Source organism: Marmota marmota, unplaced genomic scaffold (genome assembly GCF_001458135.2).
Source record: "Marmota marmota marmota unplaced genomic scaffold, marMar, whole genome shotgun sequence".
Lineage (NCBI taxonomy): Eukaryota > Metazoa > Chordata > Mammalia > Rodentia > Sciuridae > Marmota > Marmota marmota.
In genome coordinates this window covers 41,602,116-41,628,401 of record NW_026000108.1, presented here as the reverse complement: position 1 = coordinate 41,628,401, position 26,286 = coordinate 41,602,116, and the positions used below count along the sequence as shown (strand labels likewise).

The following is a 26,286-nucleotide window of genomic DNA, read 5'->3' as shown; positions in this document are numbered from 1 at the left end:
ACCTCTTTCCCCAGGTAAGCTTTAAATATTCACACGCTGTTCTAACCAAAAAAGAAACAGAGCAAATTATGATCCTGGTCCATCCTCTTTGCGTGTCCACCTCCCCGTCCCTGCACCCACGTCTTCCATTACACTGTCACTTGGTTTTCACTAAAAGGCCAGCGGGGAAACTGCAAATGAGCAAATACATCCAGACCTCTTGCCCCACTGGTGCGGCTGAAGGTGCAGGTCGTGTCTCCCCAGCCCAACCACCAGCCAGTAAGAAGCACTCGAAGACGCGCGCCTCCAGGGTCACTGGTGGTCCAGGAATCTTCGCAACCTCCAGGAGAGGAAACCAGAGTGCTGAGGCGTGTCCATCCAACACTGGAAAAGCCTAGCCTGGACTCAGCAAAGCTCTGCTTTTCGAGGAAGAGAGCATCCCCTTTCTGGCCTCTGGATCTCTTACCCTTCAGGAAGCTATTTCTTCACCTCCTTGCCCAGCATCCATGGTGAAAGTCAAAGAAGCCCCGACCTACCGCTAAAGCTCCCCGGTCCCGCCTCCCAGGCTTCCCATAACCGGTGCCCTCTCGGGAGGCTCAGGGAAGGGGGCGCCGGGAGATCCCGGTTTCCTTCGGCGACCGCAGAGCGCGTACACTCACGGCCCGAGGGAGTCTCGGGCGCCCGGGATTCCTTGGCGCAGCTCCGCGCTGTCTAACGGGGCAAGTCGCATGCGCACCGAGACGCGCCGGGTAAAGNGGACTTGAGCTGCGCGCGGCTGGAGGGCGCGGCGCCGGGCTTCCCTTCTGCCCTGACGGGCGCCTCGAGCTCCGATTCGCCGCGGCGACTGGAGTTTCTGGATCCCTTTCCGTCTGCGAAGCTGGCTTCCCTGGAGATGGTCCCGGCGCTCCGGCCGCTGGTGTGTAATCTCTGACCCGTAGAGCCGCAGTGTATTTTCGGGAGGGTGTTTTTCTTTGGTGTAGAAGTCGTTCTGTTGAGAATAGACGGTAGAATCCTGAAAGATGAAAGCCGTGGCCTCTGACCTGGCAGATGACAGATAAGTCGGGCTGTGGTTTTTCGCTGTTAGAATGTCATGCTTAGTAGGCTTTCTTAAAAAAATGTTTTCTTTCTCTTGCAGTGAAAGAAAAGCACAAGAAGAAACTTTTACAGTCATTTTGATTTGATTAGTACGCTGATCCCCCAAATCAAAGTAAAGGTAATTTCACTTTAAGATTGCTTTAAGTGATCAGCGGACAGACTTGTGGAATTATTTCTCCCCTCCTACCTGTTTGGAAATCAACATTCTTTTAAAAAAGATGTGATTTATAGAATGAATGGCTTTTTCTGAAACATCCCTCAAAACGACACCTCAAATCTGGTTTGTTTTAAAATCTCCTTCTAGGAAGGAAACTAATTCCTGTGTTAAGTATTTGACCGAACAGAATGTCATTAAAGGTTAGCCTGAAGAAGGCAGACTGAAAATGTGGTAGAACTAGTCACAATCAACTATGGAAAAAGAATGAGGAAACTTTCTGTGCACTGACGTGGAAAGATCTCAAAAATTTGTCATAGAGCAAAAAAAAAAAAAAAAAATTGACAAAACAAAAAACAAGCAACAACAACAAAACCCAAAAACCAAGTTGTAGAACATTGTGCTCTTTTATGTGTTGGGCGAGTTGTAATAACAGCCTAAACTTGCATTTGTTCTCCTGTTAATAGAGTAACTAGGAGGATACCAGAAAACTAATAATGATAGGAAGGGTGGGATATAGATGTGTATGTCTAGAGTTTTAAAATTTTGGGACTATATTATGGACTAATAAACCAGGTTAAACAAAACTCCACCTTGAAATAATTTAGGTGGTTTTTGTTGCCTAACTGATGGTGATTTTGGCCATTTTCCATATGGTTTTTCTTAGTGTTAAAATAAAAAAACTGAGACAAAAAAAACGTTGATTTGCCTTGTTAAGGTAATTAATAACCATGTTTACCTTTGGCACAACAGTTGAGTTATGCTGCTTTCTTCAGAGTATAGTTTGTGTTACCCCTTTTTTCAGGAGTTAGAATTGTATAAAGTTTTGCTTTTATTGACTTCAAAATTTGAACACTCCATTGTAATGATAATAAAATGTTAATAAATTTAATTGTCTAAATTAGGGTGCTTTTCAGGTTGGGAAACTTTTCTTTGCCTTAAGGAAATCAGTCATGAATTGCAGTGAAATATAAATTTATGTGTGAGAGTGTGTGTGTGCTCGCATATACACACATGCGTATTTATTTCTTATGAGAAATAAAACTGAGAAGCAGTGTTATGTTGGCTATGAATCATTCTAAGCATTGTGTTAATGATTTTTTAGTTTTGTCAGTCTCACCTTTTTAATGAAGTTAAGACTGAAAAACAGGGTTGTCAGAGTGGATATAATTTTAGGGAGGGCCTACTCAAACTCTCTCTGTGACCTAATATTATATAGTCAAAGTAGTTAATAGAGGTGGTTTAACAGTTGCTGTGTGCATCTTTAGTAATAATGATCTTTTTTATTTTGTAGGCTAGGTAGTAGCCACAGTAGTACAGAATGACACTTTTCATTTGAACTCCATGTATGTAGATCTTTTCAATCTTTTTAACAAATGAAATAACATTTCAAAATTTGATTTTTAAAATTACAGAAGTGACACTTATGAAAAATTAAAACAATATAGTGTATTTATAATAAGCAAAAACCCTCTTTATACGTTTGCATTTCTGTCTCACATCTCTCTTTGGAAACAATCACTGTTATCTTTTTGGTATATATCCTAGTTCTTTTTATTTACAGATATATCCTTTTTTAATCTTGCAAACTGAATTGGTGTGTTCATGGTTTGTTCTGCTAGTTTGTCTCTATTCTGGACTTTTTTTTTTTTTTTTTTTTTTGGCTTTCCTAACTACAGGACAGGGAAATGACCTGGAGTATGTCAGAAAGTTTAATATGTGATAAACCCCTTAGGATACTCATCTTTTTACTGGTGAGGGGCCAGTCGGTTTGGAGGTATTTATAGTTTGCAGGGAAATCAAACTGATGTGAGGTTTATCTGTATAGATTGAACTCATGTAGACTGAAGTCAGCACGAAGACTTAGATTCCATGATTTTTTTTTTTTTTTTTAATAGGACTCTTTGGAGTTCAACTTTTAGGGACTTCTTTAGTTTGGTTTATGCTTAACTGACAACAGATAAATAGTACCCAACCCTTCCACTCTCACAGAACCTACCTCCTTCTTGTTTTTTTTTTTTTTAAACCAAGTTACAAAGAAGTTCCAAGTTATTTGAAACTTTTCAGGTGATAGAGATTGCAGAAAATTCAAAATATTAAAACTATTACTTACAACTATGTAGGGTACGTAGAAAGGTGCAGTACAATTGACTCTGCAGTACAGTTGAGTTCAGTGATTAATTCTAATAAGATTAAAGAGCATGCACATTCATAGTAAAACAAAATTTGAAAAGATATTTTAGAAGAAAAAGGTACACTTGTACATTGCTGGTGGGATTGCAAATTGGTGCAGCCAATTTGGAGGGCAGTATGGAGATTCCTTGGAAAGCTGGGAATGGAACCACCATTTGACCCAGCTATTCCCCTTCTCAGACTATATCCAAAAGACCTAAAAAGCATACTATAGGGACACAGCTACATCAGTGTTCATAGCAGCACAATTCAAAATAGCTAGATTGTGGAACCAACCCAAATGCTCTTCAATAGATGAATGGATAAAAAAAATGTGGCATTTATACACAATGGAATATTACTCAGCACTAAAAAAACAAAATCATGGCATTTGCAGGGAAATGGATGGCACTAGAGCAGATTATGCTAAGTGAAGTTAGCCAGTCCCTAAAAAACAAATGCCAAATGTCTTCTCTGATATAAGGGAGGTGACTCAAAACAGAGTAGGAAGGAAGAGCATGAGAAGAAGATTACCATTAAACAAGTAAGAGGTGGGAGGGAATGGGAGGGAGAAGGGGAATTGCACCGAAGATGGAAGGAGACCCTCATTGTTACACAAAATACATATATGATGGTGTGAGGGGGAAGGGAAAAAAAAGAGAGTTAGGTGTCACAGTAGAATGGGTAGAGAGAGGTGAGGGGAGGGGAGGGGAGGAGAGGGGGGAATAGGGAGGGCAGCAGAATACAACTGACACTAGGATTGCTGTATGTATACACATGGATGTATAACCAGTGTGATCCTGAAATCTGTAAACACTCGGAAAAATGAGAATTCATACCCTATTTGAATCAAATGTATGATATGTAAAGATCATTGTATTGTCTTGAGCAGCTAATAAAAAAAATTTAAAAATACAAAGTTTTTAATGCTGAGATTATTGCCAGCCTTTTGATTTGTTTGTGGATTTTGAGGGAGAATATTCTACCTCAACCTTTTAAATAGGAAAGAAAGAATAGAACAAACTTAAAAAGTTCATATCTTAGCTCTTGATGTTAAGGAGTTAAGTTGCAACATTATAGGAGGTATCTGTGAGACTGGTGGCTATTTTAATAGTATTTTTTTTTAAAGCATTCCCACTGGAAAGAGACACTTGTTTTATTTGGTCATTAATTATATTAGTCTGTAATCTTTAGATTTCAGAATTGTTAGAAATATTAAATTGGGAAATCTAATGCTATCAGTTAATTGTTGTCTATCATCAAATGTGTCAGGCAATGTTAGTATTTTAAAAAAAGTTGTTTTGTCCTATATCATTTTCTCTTCACATTTTTACTTCTGGTACTATGTCAAATAAGATGCTTATTTGCTGTTAATATTTTAATAAAAACATCATCATGGGGCGAAAATTAGTTCCACATTATAGCAAAACTTTTTTTGTATGTGTCTGTTTCCTTCTAGTTTTTGTGGTTACATAAAGTGAAAATATTTTTTGAAATATTGTTTCTTGTTGGCATTATACCATCGGACATTATATTTTCTCCTCTTCTGAGTCTAAAATTCCGGATGGAATTAGATAAATAATTTGTAGAATGCTTTCAAGTGTCAGAGAAATTTATCCTTTCTGATTGACTGTGTAACTATATGATATATGTGTATATATACATATATATGTATATATTTTTAAAAAATATTTTTTAGTTGTTGATGTACGTTTATTTATTTATTTTTTTTATTTATATGTGGTGCTGAGGATCGAACTCAGACACATGCCAGGCAAGTGCTCTGCCACTGAGTCACAAACCCAGCCCCAGACATTTATATTTATAGGTTCTTTTACCACCATTTGTTAATAGCCCTGCTCTGTGTATTTTCCATGAATTAAGTGAAGAGATTCCTGTTTTTCTCAGTGTTTTTTATTATGCAAATATTGAATTACCTAAACTCATTCTGATAAATATAGTTTAACCGAGTTATTATTTTATTTGTGTATTTCATAGAGAAGTAATTTTGCTTATTATTATTATTTTTGTGGTTCTAGAGTTTGAATCCAGGGCTTTCCTGCATGTTAGGCAAGCACTCTGCAAACTGAATTACATCACCAGTTCTGCTTATTATTTTAAGACTTAGAAGTCTCCAGAGAAAAATCATTTATAAAAAGCAAATTTTTATGAAATGTCTTTGATTTTTAAAGTCTGCACTGTTGGATACGATTTACTTTTTGCTTTTCAAAAACTAAGGTCAAATATTAAGACAAAAATTCCTCAAGTAATTTACATTTAAATTCTCACTACAAATAGTGGAAAATGAAAATACAGGTTCATGTAAAAAGGTTTTTGTATTAAAAAGAAAACACACATAAATGGGAATTGTACCAATGAAGGTTAAAATATTTACCTAGCTAAGAATTTATTATTTATGTTAAAATATGATTTCATGCAAATAGTTGACTTTCTTAATGTCCTCCCTTAATTATAAGAATAGTATATTCCAGTAGAAAACTTGGGAAAAACTAAAAAAACACAGTTTGAATTTTAAAAGTATCATTGGAAATCTTATCAAGAGAAGCCATTGTTAGTCTTTTGGACTATCTTCTTTATTGCATTTTGTTGAGCCATTATGTAAGTATATATACAGTTACAGATGCAGAATGGTACAGGCCTGTAGTGCATCCACTATAGTGCAAATTATTCTATTAACTGTTAATCAATGTATATTTTTTATTTTTTAGAAGTAGTTGGACACAATACCTTTATTTTATTTATTTATCTATTTATTTATATGTGGTGCTGAGGATCAAACCCAGAGCCTTGCATGTGCTAGACGAGCACTGTACTGCTGAGCCACAATCCTAGCCCCTAATCAACGTATTTTCATGTCACTATTTTTCTACATGATTTTTTATTTTTCTTTTATGGTACTGGGGATTGAACCCAGTGGTGCACTACCAATGAGCTACATCCCCAGCCCCTTTTTATGTTTTGTTTTGAACATGGTCTTCTTAAGTTGCCCAGGCTGTACTCAAACTTGTGATCTTACTCCTCAGCCTCCTGAGTTGCTGGACAGGTTTGCCTAGCTGAAATTTTGTGTATTGGTGGGGGGGGGGAAATGCCTTAAGTATATAATAAATTATCTACTAATGACCCACAATAATGAAGTGAATCCAAGATATTGTGTGTGTGTGTGTGTGTGTGTGTGTGTTTTACAGGGAATTGAACCCAGGACCTGGAGCATGCTAGGCAAGTGCTTTACCATTGAGCTACATCCCCAGCCCCTAATCCAAGATTTTTGTGATATGTTTTCTCTCTAAAACATCTTTTGCTTTGAATGCATTAAATTAACTTTGTGTTTCATCAGTATAAATCATTTGGGTACTAATATTCTTATACAAGCCTTCTAAGTAGCATGGCAATCTGTGAAGCAGTCTGCCCAGTTAAAATTTGATCTGTAACATTTCTTATAATAGTCTTAAGTTCAGTGGAGAATTTTATTGGTCCAAAAACACTTCCTTAAATAAAAAATATAAATACCAAGGAATAGTTCTTTTTTGTTCACATAGTGGACATTAGTTTTTCATAGGAGAGCTTGACATTTCATTCAACTCCTAGACATAAATATTAATGAATACTACATCTTACAGTTTAAATTAAGAAGACTGTTACCCTAAATTCTTTTCAAGAGGAAATAGATACGATCTTAAAGATAAATACAATAGTTGTAATGGGTTGTCTAATTTGGGAATTGTACACTTTCAAATGCTTTAATAAATATTATTTTTGATAGTCACTGCCCTTTTAAAAGCTTTTATCAAGAAACTGGGAAGTTTTTAGATGTATGTTTTCTCTAAGTGACTGACTAGATTGTTAAAATACTTGGTTTTATTCTGAATAGAGCTGCTTCTTATTTAATACCTGAAATTTGATAGCAAAGTCTACAAACTACTTTAACAAGGTGTTTTGCTTACTTATATTTATAGTATGTTGTAGTGGTTAAGAGTGCCCTGTTCTGTAACTAACCTGTTTGGCATTCAGATCTTGTTTCTACCAAATATTGGGTATATGACCAGGCACAAATTATGTCAGCTCTTGTACCTCTGTTTCTTAATTAAGAGTAGAGTAGCTGGTCACAATGATGAGATCTGTAGTCCTAGGACTTAAGAGTCTGAGATGGAAAGAAAACTTGAGTTCATGAGTTTGAGACTAGCCCTGGCACACAGTGAGATCCTGCCTCCAAAAAAAAAAAAAAGTGAAGATAATATTAATTCATGAGATTGTGTGAAGTTCATAGTATTATGTGAATTAAATAATATAACAATGGAAATAACTTAAAAACAAATATTTATTCACTATTTCTGTTATTTTCATAGTGTGTACCAACCGTACTCTTTTCTTTTTTTCTTGCCAATAAGTTGTTTAGAGTTTATTTTTACATAGTGAGCTTGGGGGAACATGACCTTTTTATGTAATTAAGAATAATAAAAGTGTCACTAGAACATGTTTCCAAGATAAATAGTATTGCATTTTTCTTTAAAAAAGCTTTGGCAAGTAAAGTTTTGATTCACAAATTGATGACTGGTTGTCGCCTATGTTTAAAAGTAAATTTTCATTGAGATAATTAGAAGTTATTTAGGAAAAACATCCCTACAAATTAAAATGAAAAAAGGTAGGACTTAAATTTTATTTTGCAACTTATCAGATAGTTCCACTAGAAATGCAAAAATTATATAAGGAAGAAGAGAAATAAAAGAAATATTAATGTAATTGTTTGGATCTGCATGTTCCCCAAAGGTCTGTGTGGTAAAGATGTGCTCCCCAGGGCAGTGGTCTTGGGAATTGGTGGGGCTTAGGAAGGTCTTGAGGTTATTATGGGTGTGCCCATAAAGGATATTATGGGACCTTAGTCTCTTCCTCTTTCTCACTTCCCTGGCCATGAAGAACAATTTTGCTTACCCCATACATTCCCTGCTACCTGCCATTAACTTTAAGGTCATATCTATTTTCTCTTGAAAATAGCTTTTATCTGTTTTGAATTTTTATTTTTCTTTTTTGCTTCCTTTTGTGTCACAATCAAATTATTTTATTCAATTTTTTCATTTTATTAACTTGTTACATATTTTTAGTTTATCTTTAGTGATTATTCCAGAGATAAAGTCAAGAATCCTTAATAATGTAATACAAATTACTACCTTTACACTTCCCAGTGATTCCAGTTCTTCTTTAATTTCTGTTCCAATTTTAGAGAGAATTTTTTTTAATATCTATTTTTTAGTTTTTGGTGGACACAACATCTTTGTTTGTATGTGGTGCTGAGGATCGAACCTGGGCTGCACGCATGCCAGGCGAGCACGCTACCGCTTGAGCCACATCCCCAGCCCCTGTTCCAACTTTTTTGCATTGTTAGTTTTCTGCATTTTATTTATACACATATTAAACTCCCAGATACTATTAATATGGGTTTTGGACAGTTTTTGCTCATATTTACCTTTTCCAGTGCTCTTTATTTGAAGGATATTTTCACTAGATATAAATTTATAAAATGGTAATTAACTTTCAGCCTTTTAAAAATGTCTCCTTGCTTTCTGGCTTCCTTGTTTCCCCTTGAAATTAGCTACCTATCTTGTTGAGAGTAATGTGTCAGCAATATTACTGTGGGGAATAGTGTGTCTGGTGTTTTTTTGGCTACTTTTGAAACTTTCTTAGTTTTATTGCACTTTGGATATTATGTATTGAGGTGTGCTTTTCTTTTATAAGTATGTTGCAATATATTAGTTTTTAAAATCTGTAGCTTAATGCTTTCTAGTTTGGAAAATTCTGTTATTACCTTTCTAAATGTTACTTCTTTTGGGGGGGTTTAATTGTAATGCATTTTTCTAGTTACCATATTCTACTTGTCTCCAAAAATTTTGTTTTAATTTCTATATTTCAGTTTTGATATCTTCTATTGGCCTATTGTCCAGTATTCCAAAATTGTCTTCTCTTTTATTTAAATCAATATATTGTGGTCTTAATTTTACAGTGTAATTTTTTGAGTTCTAGAAACTTCACTTGATTCTACTTTATAGATTTTTAAATTCCCTTGAACATACTAGTTATAGTTATCTAAATGCTTGCCTATTAATTTCATCATCCCCATCATCATCGGTCGCTTCTATTGTGTCTTTGCTGGTTATTGGTCATGTGTTGTATGATTGTGTCTTAAAAGCCTGTCAAGATTTTTAAGGAACTTGTCCATTTCATTGAAGTCACTGAATTTACTTGCATAAAGTTGTTTATAATATTCTGTCGTTTTTCTTTTAATATTTATAGAAAATAGTCTCATTTATGTATTACCTGTAGAGATTTAATATTACTCTTGTTACAGGTGATTCGGGTCTTCTTTTTCTCTTTTATCAGTCTGGCTAGAGATTTATTTTATTGAAATTCTCAGAGTTAGCTTTTAGTTTAACTGACTTCCTCTAGTTTTTTAATTTCCTTATTTCTACTCTCTTAAAATTGTTACTATTTTTTTGTTGTAATGGGGATTGAACCCAGGACTGCTCTACCATTGAGGTACATCCCCAGTATTTATCATCTTTTATTTTGAGACGGGGTCATGCTGAGTGCCCAGACTGATCTCACACTTGTCATTATCCTACCTCAACCTCATGAGTGCCTGGTATTACAGGAGTGCCCCACAATGCCTGGCTATTCTGATCTTTATTATTTGCTTTCTTCAGCTTTTGGGGGGGTTAATTTGTCCCTCCCCAGTATCTTAAGATGGAAGCTGAGGGCATTGATTTGTGACCTTCTTTTCCTTTTTAATGTAAACATGCTTCAATCCTTATTCCAACTGTTCACAAGTTTTGATATATTGTTTCATTTTCAGTTTAAGATACTTAAGAATCCCTCCCGGCCCCACCCCTGTCTTTTTGAGTTGGGGGTCTTTCTATTTCCAAGGTCTTTCTATTTCCAAGGCCTCAGAGATCCTGCCCTCCTCCCTTTTTTACCTCCTTAGTAGCTGGGACTACAGATACACACCACTGTGCTACTGGGCTGTTTTCTTAGATCTGTGAATTATTTGTAAGTGTGTTATTTAGTTTATGAATATGTGAGGACTTTTACAGAGATCTGTTACTTTAATTCCATTGCATGAGATTCTTTTAAATTTATTGACATTTATTTTATAGCCCAGAATATGGCCTGTCTTGGTAAATGTTTCTAATGCAATAGAAAAGAACATGTATTCTGTTCTTGTTGGGTGGAATGTTTTATAAATGTCAGTTAAGCCAAGTTGGTTATTTTATTTATGCTTTATTCTTTTTGAATGAACGACAGACATGGTATTTCTGCTAGAGTATATTTACCTTTTCTTCTAGGCAGATGAAATAGGGAAGCTGATCACCTTAAATTACAAGGAGGCTGGGTTGCTATTTTAGTAGTTTGATGTTACTCTACCTTTTATTTGTGCTTGTTCAAGATGTTACATTCCAGGGCTTTCAATTTAAAATTTGACGGTCTTTATGCTTTTAATAATACAAAGGTGGTTAATTTCACTATGCTTTTCAAAGTTTTTCAGTTAACTATTCAGCCTCTTGTACAATTTTTGTTTTGTTTGTACTGCTAGGGATCAAGCAAACATGAGCTCTATAACTGAGCTGCTCACCTCCAAACCCCCTTAAAAATGTTTGTAAGAGACAGGGTCTTACTAGGTTGCCTGGGCTGATCCTGAACTCATAATCCTCTTGCCTTAGCCTCCCAAGTAGCTGGGAATACAGGTGCACACCACCATGCTAGCCCTTGTATAGTTTTAAAATTAAGCAAATGTCCTGAGGAAAATAATGACTGTGAACTTAAAATTCTTTCAGTCTCCTAATTTTAATAGTCCGGCCCTGCTTAAATATCAGAAGCTCTCCTAGCTTCTCTATTCCTCAGCAGAAATATTCTGCACAGACTAAAACTAAACTATCAGCCTCTGACCTGAGCCCATGTTTTAGTCTGTTTTGTGTCACTGTGACCAAAAGACCTGACAAGAACAACTTTTAGGAGGAAGAGTTTATTTTGGCTCACAATTTCAGAGGTTCAGTTCATGGTCAGCTGATTGCATAGCTCTGGCCCCCATGTGTGGCAGAATATCATGGTAAAAGGGCATGGTGAAGGAAAGTAGCTGAGATGACAACCAGGAGGCAAAGAAAGAGCTCCACTCACCAGGGACAAAATATAAACCCCAAATGCACACCCCCAGTGACCTATTTTCTCCAGCCACATCCTACCTGCCTATGGTTAGTGCCTAGTTAATCCATATCAATGGATTAATACACTGATCAGGTTGTACCTCATAGAGTCTAATCATTTTACCTCTGTAAATTCTTGCATTTTCTCCCCGTGAGCTTTTGGGGGACACTTCATATTTAAACCTAACAGCCCACAATCAGAAAATACCCACCATTAAAAAATAAATAAGACAAATGCTGATTATCTGAACATCTTTAAAAGATTCCCTCTCTTGAGTTTCAAGCTTTTTTGTCCCCATGGCTTCTACAGCTCTCTACAATCTTAAAAAATGTGATTTTAAAAAAATAATTCATTTTGCTTTTCAAGTTGTTCCTAGCAAGAATAGTCTGCTGTGAGCTGTCCTTCTTACCTTGATATGAATAACTTCCTATTTTTAAAAGTGCACAAAATAGTCAATTGTTATGAATTATTTTGTTTTATATAGTGTTATTTAGGTACTATGTTGTTGGATTTTAGTTTTTGATGTATAGTTTTTAAAAATTGGCTCCATTAAAATATCATTACGTATCTTAAAATGTACCCAACTGAAGTATATGGGTTGAGTTTGATAACTATACACACTTTCTTATTACTACCACCATGACCAAAAAACAGAATTTTTTTTCCAGGAAAATGGATGGAACTTTAAAAAAAATAATTTATTTATTTATTTTTGCATTACAATTCTTAATACACCTTTATACCACAATTTATCATATCTCAAAACAGAAAATTTTTATCACCTGGAAAAGTTCTCTCTTCCCTGGCAACCACTAATCCCTTTTAGTGCAGTTTCGACTTTTCTGTACTGCAACATAAACGAAAGGCAGCAGGTGGCCTTCTAGGTCTGTCTTTCACTTAATGATCTTATGTTAATAGTTGTCTCTTTATTGCTGAACACCTTTCTATTATATGGAATATGGTACAATTTGATTATCCAGTTATCAGTTAATGGACATTTGTGTTGCTTTCTAGGTTTTAACTAGTATGAACGAAACTTCCAAGCATTTGTGGACATGTATTTTCATTTCATTTGGGCAAATAGATTTACTGATTTTCTTGATAATTGTGTCTAACTTTATAAGACAATGACACACTGTTCTCTGAAGTGGCTGTACCACTTCACATTCCCTTCAGCAATGTATGGAAGTTTCATTTGCTCCATTCTTGATCCATGAATACAGCATACTTCTCTATTCACTTAGGCCTTTATTTTCTCGCAAGTATGCTTTATGGTTTTTGAGTATACTTTCAATAGTGGATTTTTTTTCTTTAACAAGTACTTATTGAGCATCTGCGAAGAGCCAGGCACTGAGAAACCAAGTTAAATATATGCTTCATAGGCATTAGCACTGAGGAGAAAACCAAATCAAGGTGTCAGGAACTGGAATATATGAGTGTATTGGGGAGAGGACTGGTGTCTTAATCATTCTGAGTTGCTGTAACAAAAATACCAACAGACTACGTGGCTTAAACAACAAACATTTCATACAGTTCTGGAGAGAAGAAAGTGCAAGATAAGGTGATAATAGAGTTGATGTTTGGTAAAAAGCCTGCTTCCTTGACAGCCATCTTCTCTGTGTCCAATGACCAAAATGGGTCTAGAGAGCTTTCTGGGATCTCTTTTATAAGGACACTAGTCCCATTCATAAGGATGCCAGCCTCATTTTAATTACCTCCCACGAGCCCATCTCCTAATACCATTGCTTTGAGGATTAAGATTTCACCATGTGTATTTTGGGGTGAAACAGACATTTAGTTCATTCGAGCAGGGTTACAATTTTAAGTTGAGAAGACTGAAAAGTCTTCATTGACAAGTTTGCTATAGGCGCTAACCTACAGCAAACAGCTAACAATTAGAAACAACTAACAATTTCATGAGGAAAAGGGGAAAGATGATGGGAATTTGAATATATGTTCTGAGTATGCCAATTAATTACCTCTCCGACTTGCTCTCTTTTTTGCGGGTGTGGGCAGGGCTGGGGATCAAACCCAGGTCCTCATGGATTCTAGGCAAGCATTCTACCACTGATCCACATCCCCAACTCTTTTCTTTTGAGAGAGTCTGGCTAAGTTGCCCAAGTTGACTTATATTTGTGACCTTTCTTCCTTAGTCTCTCAAGTAACTTGGATTATAGGTGTGTGCCACCATGCCCAGATCACACTCTCCTCCTAGTCTGGCATTATATGCTCCCTTCTCAGTGTCAGCATTTCACCTTTGCCTCAGGTTTTCTTTTTGAAGCTGAAATGGCAGCTTCTAAGCTTCTTTGATGGCAACCTATAGTAAGAAATTTATTTTATATGGGCTGGGGAAGTAGCTCAGGGATAGAGAGCTTACCTAGCATGTGGGAGGCCCTGAGTTCAGTTGTTAATACCACCAAAAAACTCTGCATTCTCATCCAGTATACATATGTGTACTCATAAACATCTGAAACAATACTGTCTGCAGATATCTGAAACAATACCATTACTAGGCATCCTGTACTCAGTTGCTTCCTTTTCGTATTCTGTTTCATTTAAAAAATGCTGGACATAACTATATTGCTGGACCAGAGGGTAAACATTTGCAACTTTGTTAGGGTATTGATATATTTGTGGACCATATAGTTTGGACCAATTTATCCTCTCACTGGTAGCCTATTGAAGTATGCTAAAGCTGACCAGGGTGCTTTGAGAAGTCTATACCTAGAGTGCGTGACTCATCAGTATCTTCAAACTCAAGCAATACCTAACATTTTTATAGTTAGAGTATCTTGTGCTTTAACTCAACTTTTTTTTTTTTTTTTTTTAAGTAACAGTAAGATAGTGATAAAGAAGTCTGGAAGCCATCAGCTTTCCCTGTCTTCATTTTGTTGTTGATGTTTTTTTCTTAATGTGTCCCCCAAGATTTTGAAAAATTTATGTACTTCCTTATATAATTATGGATTCACAAGAATTTTCAAAGATCCTGTATATCCCTCACTTGATTTTCTCATTATTTATATGTTACATATCTATAGTATAATATCAAAACCTTCTAGTTCCTCATTGTAGGTTTGTGTAACTACCACTGCCAAGGACAGAACCAGTCTACTACCACATATTCTTTCCCCCAAATCCCTAGGTGCTGTTAGTCACTAATCTGTTCTCTATCTCTATATTGTCATTTCAAGAATGGTTCATAAATAGAATCGTATAGTATATGATTTTTTAAAAATTGTTTTTTTTTTTTCACTCACTATAGTGACCTGGAGAATCATCCATGTTGTTCCCAGTAACCTGAGTTCCTTTTTATTGCTGATAGTGTTCAGTGGTGTGGATGTATCACAGTTCATTTAACCATCTATTGTAGGATACATTTGTTCTTCCTGGTTTTTCATATTACATCTAAATCTTCTATGGACAGCCATGTGTATATTTTTGTTTAAACACAGTTTTCATACCTCTGGGATAAATGCCAGAAGTGTAATTGTTGGATTATCTGGGAAGTATATATTTAGATTTTCAAGAAACCGTTAAAAGATTTTCCAGATGAACCATTTTACATTTGCAGCAGTGAAGGAGCAATCCAGTTTCTTTGCATCTTCATCAACATTTAGAATTCTATTTTCTCTTCTAGTTGTGTAGTTTGAGTTCATGTAGTCTTATTTTGTATGAACTCGAACTACACAACTACACAACCTCATGGTTGCTGATATTGAACATCTTTTCAAATTCTTATATACCATCCCTTTCTCCTCTTCTATAAAATGTTTCTTCATGTCTTTTGCCCATTTGCTAATTGGATTATTTGGTTCTTACTGTTGAGTTTTGAGAGTTCTTAATATATTCTAAATGTGACTCCTCTGTCAAATATGTGATTTTAAGGTATTTTTTCCCAATCTGTAGCTGGTCCTTTCATCCTCTTAAATAGAGTCTTACAGTAAAATTTTAGAATTTTGATGAAGTTTGGTTTATCAATTTTTGTTCTTTTGTGCCTCATGTTTTTGAAGTTTGAGAACTCTTCATCAAGTTCTAGGTCTTAAAAAATTTCATCTTTTTTTCCTCCAAAACTTTATGCATTTAAATCCACGATGAGTTGATTTATACAATAAGGTTTGAAGTTTAGGTCAGGTTCCTTTATTTGCTTTAGTACTATTTGTTGAAAAGATAGCCTTTCTCCATTCGATTGCTTTTGCACATTTGTAAAAACTCTATTGGCTGTACTTGTGTTGGGCTCATTCTGTTTGAGCGATCCATTTGTGTTTCCCTCTGCCAGTCCCATAGCGTCTAAATGTAGTTACGTAATCATGAAATCAGTGATTTCCTTATGTTTGAATCTTTTTCAAAATTGGGATTAGTTATTCTAGTTTCTTTGTCTTTCCATATAAACTTTAGAATAATCCTGTCTACAGGAATTGTGTTAAACTTGCATAAAATTTAGCTCTTTTTTTCTGTGTTTTATAAAATCTTTTAATCTAGAAGTCCCATGTATGTTTTATTAGGTTTGTTGTTAATATTTGGTGTTTTTGAGAGATGGTAGCCAAGTATTTGGTGTTGTGTTTTAAATTGTACTTGTGTATGTTCATTTCTAATATACAGAAATACTATTGATTTTTATATGTTGAAATTATATATTGTTACCTTGCTAAACCTAATTTATTAGTTGTAGCTAATAAGTATTGTTTTGGATTTTGCTTTTGCATTTTGTTGATTCCTTAGGACTGTATGTAGACTAACTTGACATTCGCAAAAAGTGACAGCTTTATTTGTTCTCTTCCTTTCAGTATGCCTTTTATTCTTTGTTGCCCTGGATAGAACTTCTAGTACTTTGTTGAATAGCAGTGTGGGAGCAGACATCTCTGCCGTTTTCAGTTTTAGAAGGAAAACATTTAATGTTTTTTCATTTTTTCATGTTAGCTATATAGTTGAGGAAGTTCCCCTTTCTTCCAAGGTTTTTGATAGTTTTGTTAATGAATGGGTGTTGAATTTTGTCAAATTCTTTTTCTGTATAAGTTGATAGATATTAAGCTGTTAATGTGCATTGAATACAAATTTATTTTTTATGTTTTTTAAACTCATAGTTGATTTTTGAATATTGAATCTTCCTTGTATCCCTAGAATAAACTGCCTAAAGTTATAATTTAAAATTCTTTTTATATGTTGCTTTTTTTGTTTTCTGTTTAAACTCATGAAGACTATCATTTGGGTCTTGTTTTTGTTTGGTTCAAACTTTTTCTGTTTGTGATTTAAGGTTAATATTTGATAATTTTTCATCTCTTGTATTTTCTAGAAGCATTGTGTAGCACCAATATTATTTCTTTAAATGTTTGATAAGGTGCTACAGTGAAACCAATTGGGAAAGAGATTTCTTTCTTTTTCTTTTTTTTTTTTTTCAGTTTCTTTATCCCACTTTGTTCTATTGTCCCAGGTGTGTAACACCTATTAAAAACTTAAATTGAACAACAAATATATCATTTTTAGGAACTTTAATTATGTTTTGGGATTTCTGTACTTTTGAGAATAGTAAAAGTAAATGACTAGAGTGTTTGAAGATATTTTTAGAATTCATTGTGAAAATTGTATAAACAATACTGTAAAAGTTACTACTGTTCAGTTTAACAAAATATATGTACATAACTGATATGTAATATAAGAATTGCATTTATGAAAGTATTTTCTAGTACTATGCTTGTTATTTCTATTTTGAGGAATGCCCTGTGTTTCAAATATCAATGTTCAAACATAGCTGTCCTATAAATAGTACACTGGGACAATGTATAGTAGTATGCCGCACTGCTGGCTGACAAACTTTAATGTGTTATTACTTTTTTTTTCTTAATTGACAAGTATGACCTATGTTTTCTTACTCTAAAGAATATATCAGAGCTGAGTATGGTGGTCCAAGACTATATTTCCAACTTTGAAGAATGAGGCAGAAGGATCTCAAGTTCAAGATCAGTCTGGGAACTTAGTGAGACCCTGCCTCAAAATAAAGGGGGTTGGGGATATACTTCAGTGATAATGAGCACCCCTGGGTTCAATCCCTAGTACCAAAAAGTGAAAGAAAGAGTATTTTATTTATTTATTTTATTTTTATTTTTTGAGGATTTTTTTTTTAATTTTTATTGTTGGTTGTTCAAAACATTACATAGTTCTTGATATATCATATTTCACACTTTGATTCAAGTGGGTTATGAACTCCCATTTTTACCCCGTATGCAGATTGCAGAATCACATCAGTTACACGTCCATTGATTTACATATTGCCCTACTAGTGTCTGTTGTATTCTGCTGCCTTTCCTATCCTCTACTATCCCCCCTCCCCTCCCCTCCCCTCCCCTCTTCTCTCTCTACCCCCTCTTCTGTCATTCATTTCTCCCCCTTGTATTATTTTTCCCTTTCCCCTCACTTCCTCTTGTATGTAATTTTGTATAACCCTGAGGGTCTCCTTCCATTTCCATGCAATTTCCCTTCTCTCTCCCTTTCCCTCCCACCTCTCATCCCTGTTTAATGTTAATCTTCTTCTCATGCTCTTCCTCCCTACTCTGTTCTTAGTTACTCTCCTTATATCAAAGAAGACATTTGGCATTTGTTTTTTAGGGATTGGCTAGCTTCACTTAGCATAATCTGCTCTAATGCCATCCATTTCCCTGCAAAGAGAAAGAGTATTTTAGAGAAAGCACTTATTTTTGACTGCTTAGGGAAAATGAGGAATTCATTGGCACATTATAGCTTGATGGAGATTTTTGAAGAACTGTTGATACCGGAAATGGTCAATGTCCACTATTCAGAAAGTAAGAATAAATTTGAAGTACGTAGTATAGATGTTAAAAACATTTTTAGGAATTCTTATGTTTTCAGGTTATCGTAAGCTACCCTCCATAAGAAGGTACTGGTCAAATGATGAAGATTTGGGTATATGCATCAAAAATGCAGTGTCAAGAAATCGTTTCCAGGAGCTGAAAAGTACCATACATTTTTGCAACAATAATGAATGGCAAGAGAATGTTGAAGATAAAGGTTTTAAAATTCATCTTCTAATAAATAAGATACAAAAGTCATGCATGAAATTTGGTATCTTTGAAGAATGTTTGACAGTGGATGAAATGGTTATCAGATATCATGGACCCAGTTTGCTGAAACAGTTTATAAGAGGTAAGCTCTTAGTAAGATGTGGTTTTAAATTCTGGGCACTATGTGAAGTATCAGGATATTGCTTAACTTTGACTTATATTGTGGGAAAAGTGCTTGAGAAGAACCCATTGATAATTCTTTGCTTGGGAGTAAGGTAATTCTACATAGGCTCGAAGTAGTAGAGAATCCACAATCATACTCTGTTTTTTCCAACAATCTATTCTTTGGTTATGACTTGTTACACCTGTGAAATATTGGATTCTAGGCTACAGGCACCACTAAGGAAACAGACTAGACAATTACCTGCTGAAACCAACAACATTGATGAAAAAACAGGTCTGAGGTTCATATGGTTACAGATTTGACACAAATAATGAAATTCTTATTTTAAAATGGATAGATTTTAAAATGTGTCACTATTGGATTAAAAACAATATAGTGTGATCATTTGGCAAAGTTCAATTATAGAGAAATAGAGTAAAGTCAGTGTACCTTAACCAAAGGTAATGGTGGTGAGAATGAATACATTTGGTTTGTTTCTAATAGCCCCCTTTTATTAAAGCTAAAAACTGATTCACTTTATTCACTTGAATAATTGGTGTGTGTATCATAAGTGCATGGATTATTCAAACATTTGTGAACAAAGACAAGATCTCATGAGTTTGTTGTATTTCCGTAGAGTATGCCTAAAATGATGCAGTTAGTATACTTAAAATGATGCAGTCAGAAACCATCAGGAGGAAAAAAATGTAATACTTCCAGACCTACTACTCCCACAGTGATATCAGATTTAACCTGAGCAGCCATGCTCCTGAATTGCAAGAACAATGATGATGACAGAACAAATTCTGTTATGTGAAACCACCAACATATTGTCAATAATGTAACCCTATGTTTGAAGTAATTTGCTCCTTTCCATCAAAATTAATTGTTGACCTGGTTTTTACATACTGCGTGAAGTGTGAAAGGATATTTATTTGCCCGATGTTCTATTTATAGAATGGCTTCTAAATGTAGTAAAAGGTACTGTGTTGTTCCAGTGCTCTATTTATAGAACAATCTATTTTCATTTTTAAAAAAATTGATATGTGATGCTGAGAATCTAACCCAGTGCCTCACACATGCTAGATAAGCAAGTGCTCTACCACTGAGCCACAACCCCAGCCCTGTATTTTCATTTTTAATGATAATAAAGAATGTATAACTTCTAGATTATAACTTTTAATATATTTAATGCACTCGTGCAAGTTTCATTGAAATATTTACAGAACTGAAATCTTAGGACTTTAATAGGTTAATGATTATGGGGTAGTTCAAATGATATATTTTATATTGGCTAAACTGCAATAGTATGTGTTTATATGTATCAAGGCATTGGTCCATTTCATCTAACATGTTAATTTTGTGTATATAGTTGTTTATCGTTTTCCCTTTTTATTCTTTATCTGTGGGGTCTATATTGATAGTCCCTATTTAATTGCTCTTATTGATAGTATATTCTCCTTTTTTGTTTTTGACAGTCTTGTTAGAAATTTGTTAGTTTTATTGACCTCCACCAAAAAACAAGAACATTGATTTTTCTTTTGTTCATTTTTCTGTTACTTTTTGATTTCAAATTTCATTTTTTTTCTGTTCTTTATTATTATCTTTTTCTTGCTTTGGGTTTAGTTTACTATTTTTTAGTTTCTTTGTGTGAGAGCTTAGATTTTTTGATAATTTCTCTCTTATTTAGTGAATAAATTTCAATCAGTGTTGCTGTGTCCCACACATTTTGTTTTTTTATTTTCATTTTCCTTTGAGACTTCCTCTTTGACCTATGGATTATTTAGAAATGTGCTGTTAGAGTTTCTTATTATCTTTGTTAATGATCCTTACTGTAATTCCATTGTTTTGAATTATATTAGAGAACTCTTTATAATTTCAGTTCTTAAAAATTTTTTGAGGGTTGTCTTACAGTCCAGGATATGGTTTATGTTGGTATATGTTCTGTATGATATACTTGATTATATGACATAAGTTGAAAAGAAAGTATGTTCTCCTATTTTGTGGTTATTATAAGTGTTTTATAAGTGTTTAGATTTTTTTGTCTGGTAGAATTGTTAAATTCTTCTGTATGCTTGCTGATTTTATGTCTAGTTTTTCCCAGTCTTAGTATTTTCAGTGTAGCAGCTTTTTCTTTCTTCTCCTTTAACAAGTGTGTATATATATTTTTAATTCATGATCCATTCCCCTTCAGGTTATTTTCTTCTGTTGCATCAGATTTTGTTCCATGTGGTGGTTGGCTCTTCCTTCATTCAAAACACTTTTAGACAAAAGGGAATGGATTTTGTTCTTTTCCTCTCCACCCTCCCTTGTTTTGGGTTAGCTTCCACATACCAGAGAGAACATTTGGCCTTTGATTTTTTTTGGGATTGGCTTATTTCACTTAGCATGGTATTCTCCAGTTCCATCCATTTACTGGCAAATGCCGTTATTTCATTCTTCTTTGTGGCTGAGTCATCTTCATTGTATTTTAATGACTAAAACTGAAGGACAGCAAGAATGTGATATAGTTTCCTATTGGGATTATTGTCATTTACCATCATGCTAAGCTTAAAGCCTGTGTAGAGTCTATCATAGTGAATGAATGAAAGAGTAAGGAATTTCTCCAGTTTCATCTTTAGTAGAACTGAATGTTAATAGAAATAACTGGTTTCCAGTCAGGCATGTTAAGGCGTTTAGAAATTACTTCTTCATTATGACATGTAAAAAGCTGAACCAACTAAGAAATCAGCTAATCTTAGGACACTAAGAAAATTAAAGTCACATGACAAACTGCTGTTCCCAAAATTGGAAAGACAAAAAGAACAGGAAATCACAGCTTATCAAAACAGGAACTCTTGAACAAAACCTCTGTGAGAATCAGTGCTACACTGGGAAAACTTAGGCAGTTTTTGACTTTTGCTAAATGGTTTGTTATGGACAAGTCTGAGGGACAAAAACTTAGTGAGTTCATAGTTGCAGGGTGATCCTATTTTTCTGAATATTACCTCCAAACCTTGATCAGGTTGTCATGATAAATATTAGAGAAAATCCCCTCATGGGTCTGGCATGGGGAGAGGAAAAGTAACATTTTGAAATATGCTAGATTAATGTGTTCTTAATCTGTCCTTGGGAGAAACTATTTAAGCAAACCTTAAACTGTATGTGTGTATTTAATTGTACTGAGGATTAAGCCCAGAGCCTTGCACGTGTCAGGTAAGCATGCTATACCACCGAGCTGCATCCTCTGCCCTTTTAAAAATTTTTATTTTGGAACCAGATCTTGTTAAATTGACTTTGATAAAAACTCCAGCAGGCCAGGCCTGGTGTCACACACCTGTGATTCCAGCTACCTGTGAGGCTAAAGTAGGATTGCCTGTTCATGTTCGAAGCGAGCCTGGGCAATTGAGCAAGCTTTAAGCAATTTAGTGAGGCTCTATCTCAAAATTAAAAAAGGCCTGGGGATATGGCTCAATGGTTAAGCACACCTGGGTTCAACCTGTAGCTCCAAAAAAAAAAAAGGAAAATTCTGAGAAGACAAAGAGGGCAAAAACACCTTACCTATAAAGATAAGAATTACATTTAACATTTTCTCAGATAACATTCAGACAAAAAAAAAAAAAAAAACAATTGAAATATTTCAAGTGTTGAGAGAAAAATTCTACTAACCCCTTAGCTTTGTACCTTGCAAAATTATTCCTTAAATATGAAGGAAAAATAAAGATTTTCTTGATTGAATAGAGGTTGAATGAATTTGTTGATAGTAGGCCAACATTGTAAGAAATGTTAAAGGAAGTTTTTCTTTTTCTTTTTTGTTACTGGTGGCTGGAGTACTGTGGTTCGAACCACTGGTGTGTACCACTGAGCTACATTCCCATCCCTTTTTATTTTTTATTTTCAGACAGAGTCTTGCTAAGTTGTCTAGATTGGCCTTGAACTTGTGATCCTCCTGCCCCAGCCACCCAGGTAGCTGGGATTATTGTCATGTACCACCATGCTAAGCTTAAAATGTTCTTTAGAAAGAATGAAAATTGTATAGGTCAGAAACGAGGATCTATAGGACTGTCAGAGAAGGAATAGGTGAAGGGAAAATAGAAACATTTTATTCTTAATTTATGTAGCAGAAAGGTTTGTTCAGTATTACCCACAAGGTATTTGATTGTGTTTATGTACATATAATATACATGTGCTTATACATAAGTGAAATGAATAATGGGAATGATACAAGGAATAGGAGAGAAGAATTAGAATTACTTGCACTTTGTAAGGTATTTGCTCTAACCACAAGATTGTATAATGTTATTTGGAAGTGGACTTGGAGTAGTTGTAAATGTATGTTAAAAACTCTCAAGACAACCACTGAAAGAGTAAAAATTATTTTAAAAGGATAATTGTTATGCTAAGAAAGGAAAGTGGAATATGAAATGTTCAATTGAAGCCACATATGCAGAAAAAGAGTTGAAAGAAAAAAAAATAGGAACAAGAAGAGGGGAAACAAAAAACAGTCACAAATATACTGGGTATTAATTAAACTATATCAGTGGTCACTTTAAATGTCAGTGACCTAAATATACCAATTAAAAGAGTATCAGGGGCTGGGGATGTGGCTCAAGCCGTAGCGCGCTCGCCTGGCATGCGTGCGGCCCGGGTTCAATCCTCAGCACCACATACAAAGATGTTGTGTCCACCAAAAACTAAAAAATAAATATTAAAAAATTCTCTCTCTCTCTCTCTCTCTCTCTCTCTCTCTCTCTAAAAAAAAAATAAATAAAAAAAATAAAAATAAAAGAGTTTCAGAATGGAACAGATGGCAAGATTCAATTCTGTATTATCTAAAGGAACCCACTTTAAATATGAAGACAGATTAAAAGTAAGTGGATGGAGAAATATCAAAAGAAAGTGTGACTGGATATATTAATTTCAGACAAAAGTGATTATCTGAGCAAGAAAAGTTATCAGGAATAAAGTGGGTCATTGCATTATGATAAAGGGGTCACTTTTTCAAGAAGGCATAACAGTCCTAAATGTATATATTTGGCTAACAATGAAACATTGACAAAAATGTTCCATTATAAGGCAAAAACTGACAGTACTGTGCTAGAAGTAAAGGAGAAATAGATTAGTTCACTAATTAGAGTGAAGACTTTAGTATCCCTCTATCAGAAGTGGACAGATTTGGAGACAGAAAATCAGTAAGGGCATAGTTTGGTTTAACAACACACTATCAATCTCAACTGGATGTAATTGACATTTATAGACTACTTCATTCACTGATAGCAGAATACATTCTCTTTTCAAGCTTATGCAAAATATTCTCTAAGTTAATCTATATTTCTGGGCCATAAAACACTGTTAATGAATTTAAAAAATATAGAAATTTAACACTGTATTCTCACATCACGATGGAATTAAACTAGAAATCAGTTACAGAAAGATAGTTGAAAAATTCAAAGTATTTGAAAATTAAATAGCATGCCTCTAAATATCTGAGTCAAAGAGGAACTATGAAGACAAATTTTAAGATCTTTGAACTACATGAAAATGAAGATAATTAAAATATGTGGGATACTGCAAAAGCTATGGATAGAAGTTTTTATATTAGAAAATAATAAAGATCTAAAAATCTAAGTTTCTAACTTAGGAGACTAGAAAAAGAAGAGCAAATTGAATTCAGGCAGAAGCAGCCTGGGGATATAGCTCAGTTGGTAGAGTGCTTGCTTAGCATATACAAGGCCCTGTGTTCAATCCCTATCACAACCACAAAAAAAAAAAAAAAAAAAAAAAGTAAAATTTAGAGCAGAAACCAGGACATCAACAGATAAAACCAACAAAACCAAAATCTGGTTCTTTTGAAATATCAGTAAAGTTTAGCGGCCTCTAGCTAGGCTAAGAGAAAAAGACAGAAATTAATAATAGACCTGAAAGAAGGGACATCACTATAGGTCTTAAAGACATTAAAAGGATAGTAAAGGACTATAATAGTAAACTATGTCCATAAATTTGATAACCTAGATGAAATGAACCAATTCCTTGAAGGACATAATTGGAATCAGCCTCTATTTAAAGAAATTGAATCAACTAATAAAATAGAAAGTTTTAGGCTCAGATGGATCCCCATGAATTTTACCAAACATTTGAGGGAGAAATCATATCATTTCCTGCAGTCTCTTTTCTTACAAGATAGAAGCAGAGGGAGTACTTTCTAAATCTTGGTGAGAAGCATTACTCTAAATGTAAAATACAGACACTTAAAAATCCTAGAAGAACATTGAATTTGGCAAATGATTTTTTAGTTCACAACACCAAAGATGTTGTAGGTGAAAAACCTTACTGACCAACATCTCTCATGAACATAAGTGAGAAATTCTTAATAAGATAACAGTGAATCAAATTCAGTAGTGTATAAAAATAATGATATGCTAAAATAAAATAGGATTTATCCTAGGCATGCATGCCTGACCCAGCATACAAAAATTGCTGTAATCTATCATATCAACAGGCTAAAGAGGAAAAATTATATATGGTCATGTCAATAGGTGCAGAAAAAATATTTGACAGATTCCAACACAAATTCATGATAAAAACCTTAGTAAACTAGGAATAGAAGGGAACTTCTTTAAATTTAAATATAGAACATGTAGGGGTTGGGGAGATAACTCAGTGGCAGAGTACTTGCCTAGTATGCTCAGGGCTCTGGGTTTGATGTTTGGTATGAGTTCTTGCGCATGGCGGGGGTCAGGGTGGGGGGGGATAAGAAGGAAAAAAAGACATCTACAAAAAACCTTATCTCTACAAAGGACAAAAGTTTTCTAAAATCAGATTGTGTTGATGGTTGCACAAGTTTGTAAATATACTGAAAAACACTATAGGTTTTAAATGTGTGAGTTATACAGTATATGAACTGTATCTTAGAATTGTGGGGATCAGGGTGTGGAAGAAACCTAGTAACTAGGTTAGCTGTCGGTGTTGGAATGCGTATGGAAGATTCAATGTAAGTATTGCTTGAATGTGGGGAAAAAATTCAACTGTACAGCTAACATTATACTTGTGAGAATCTGGAGGTGAATATCCCAGTAAGATCAGGAGCAAGTTAATGATGTCCCCTTTTACCATTCCTTTTCAACATCACACTGGAAGTCCTAACTAATGCAGTGACACAGGAAAATGAAATAAAAGAACTTACTTTCTTTACAGAAGACATAATTATCTATGTAGAAAATTCAGTGGACAAAAAAAATCACTCTTGGAACCAATAAGCAATTATAATAAAATAGCAGCATATTCAAAATTAATATATAAGAGCAAATGTTCTTATATATAAGCAATAGACAAGGGGATTTGAAAGTTAAAAAAAATGCCCATTTCCATTAACATTCTCAAATATGCATACATAGGTATAAATTGATAAAATTATGTACAAGATTTTTATAAAAATGTCAACTGATGAAAAATTAAAGAAAATCTAAATAGATATTTCATGTTCATAGATAAGAAGACTATGTTTTTAAAATATTATTTTCTCC

At 34.5% G+C, this 26,286-nt stretch overlaps 1 protein-coding gene across 12 annotated transcripts in view; it reads left to right on the top strand.

The window, feature by feature from the left end:
- Positions 1 to 739: 739 nt before the first annotated feature.
- The window catches only part of Clock (clock circadian regulator), a 111,869-nt gene continuing 86,322 nt past the window's right edge, over positions 740 to 26,286 (top strand). For 8 of the 12 annotated variants that reach the window (XM_048784503.1, XM_048784506.1, XM_048784505.1 and 5 more), the window contains exons 1-3: positions 740 to 895; positions 1,115 to 1,192; positions 18,470 to 18,763. The gene's annotated coding sequence lies outside the window, so the exon portion shown is untranslated. The remainder of the gene's footprint in view (positions 896 to 1,114; positions 1,193 to 18,469; positions 18,764 to 26,286) is intronic. The other 4 variants (XM_048784504.1, XM_048784498.1, XM_048784502.1 and 1 more) reach the window with 1 other exon arrangement.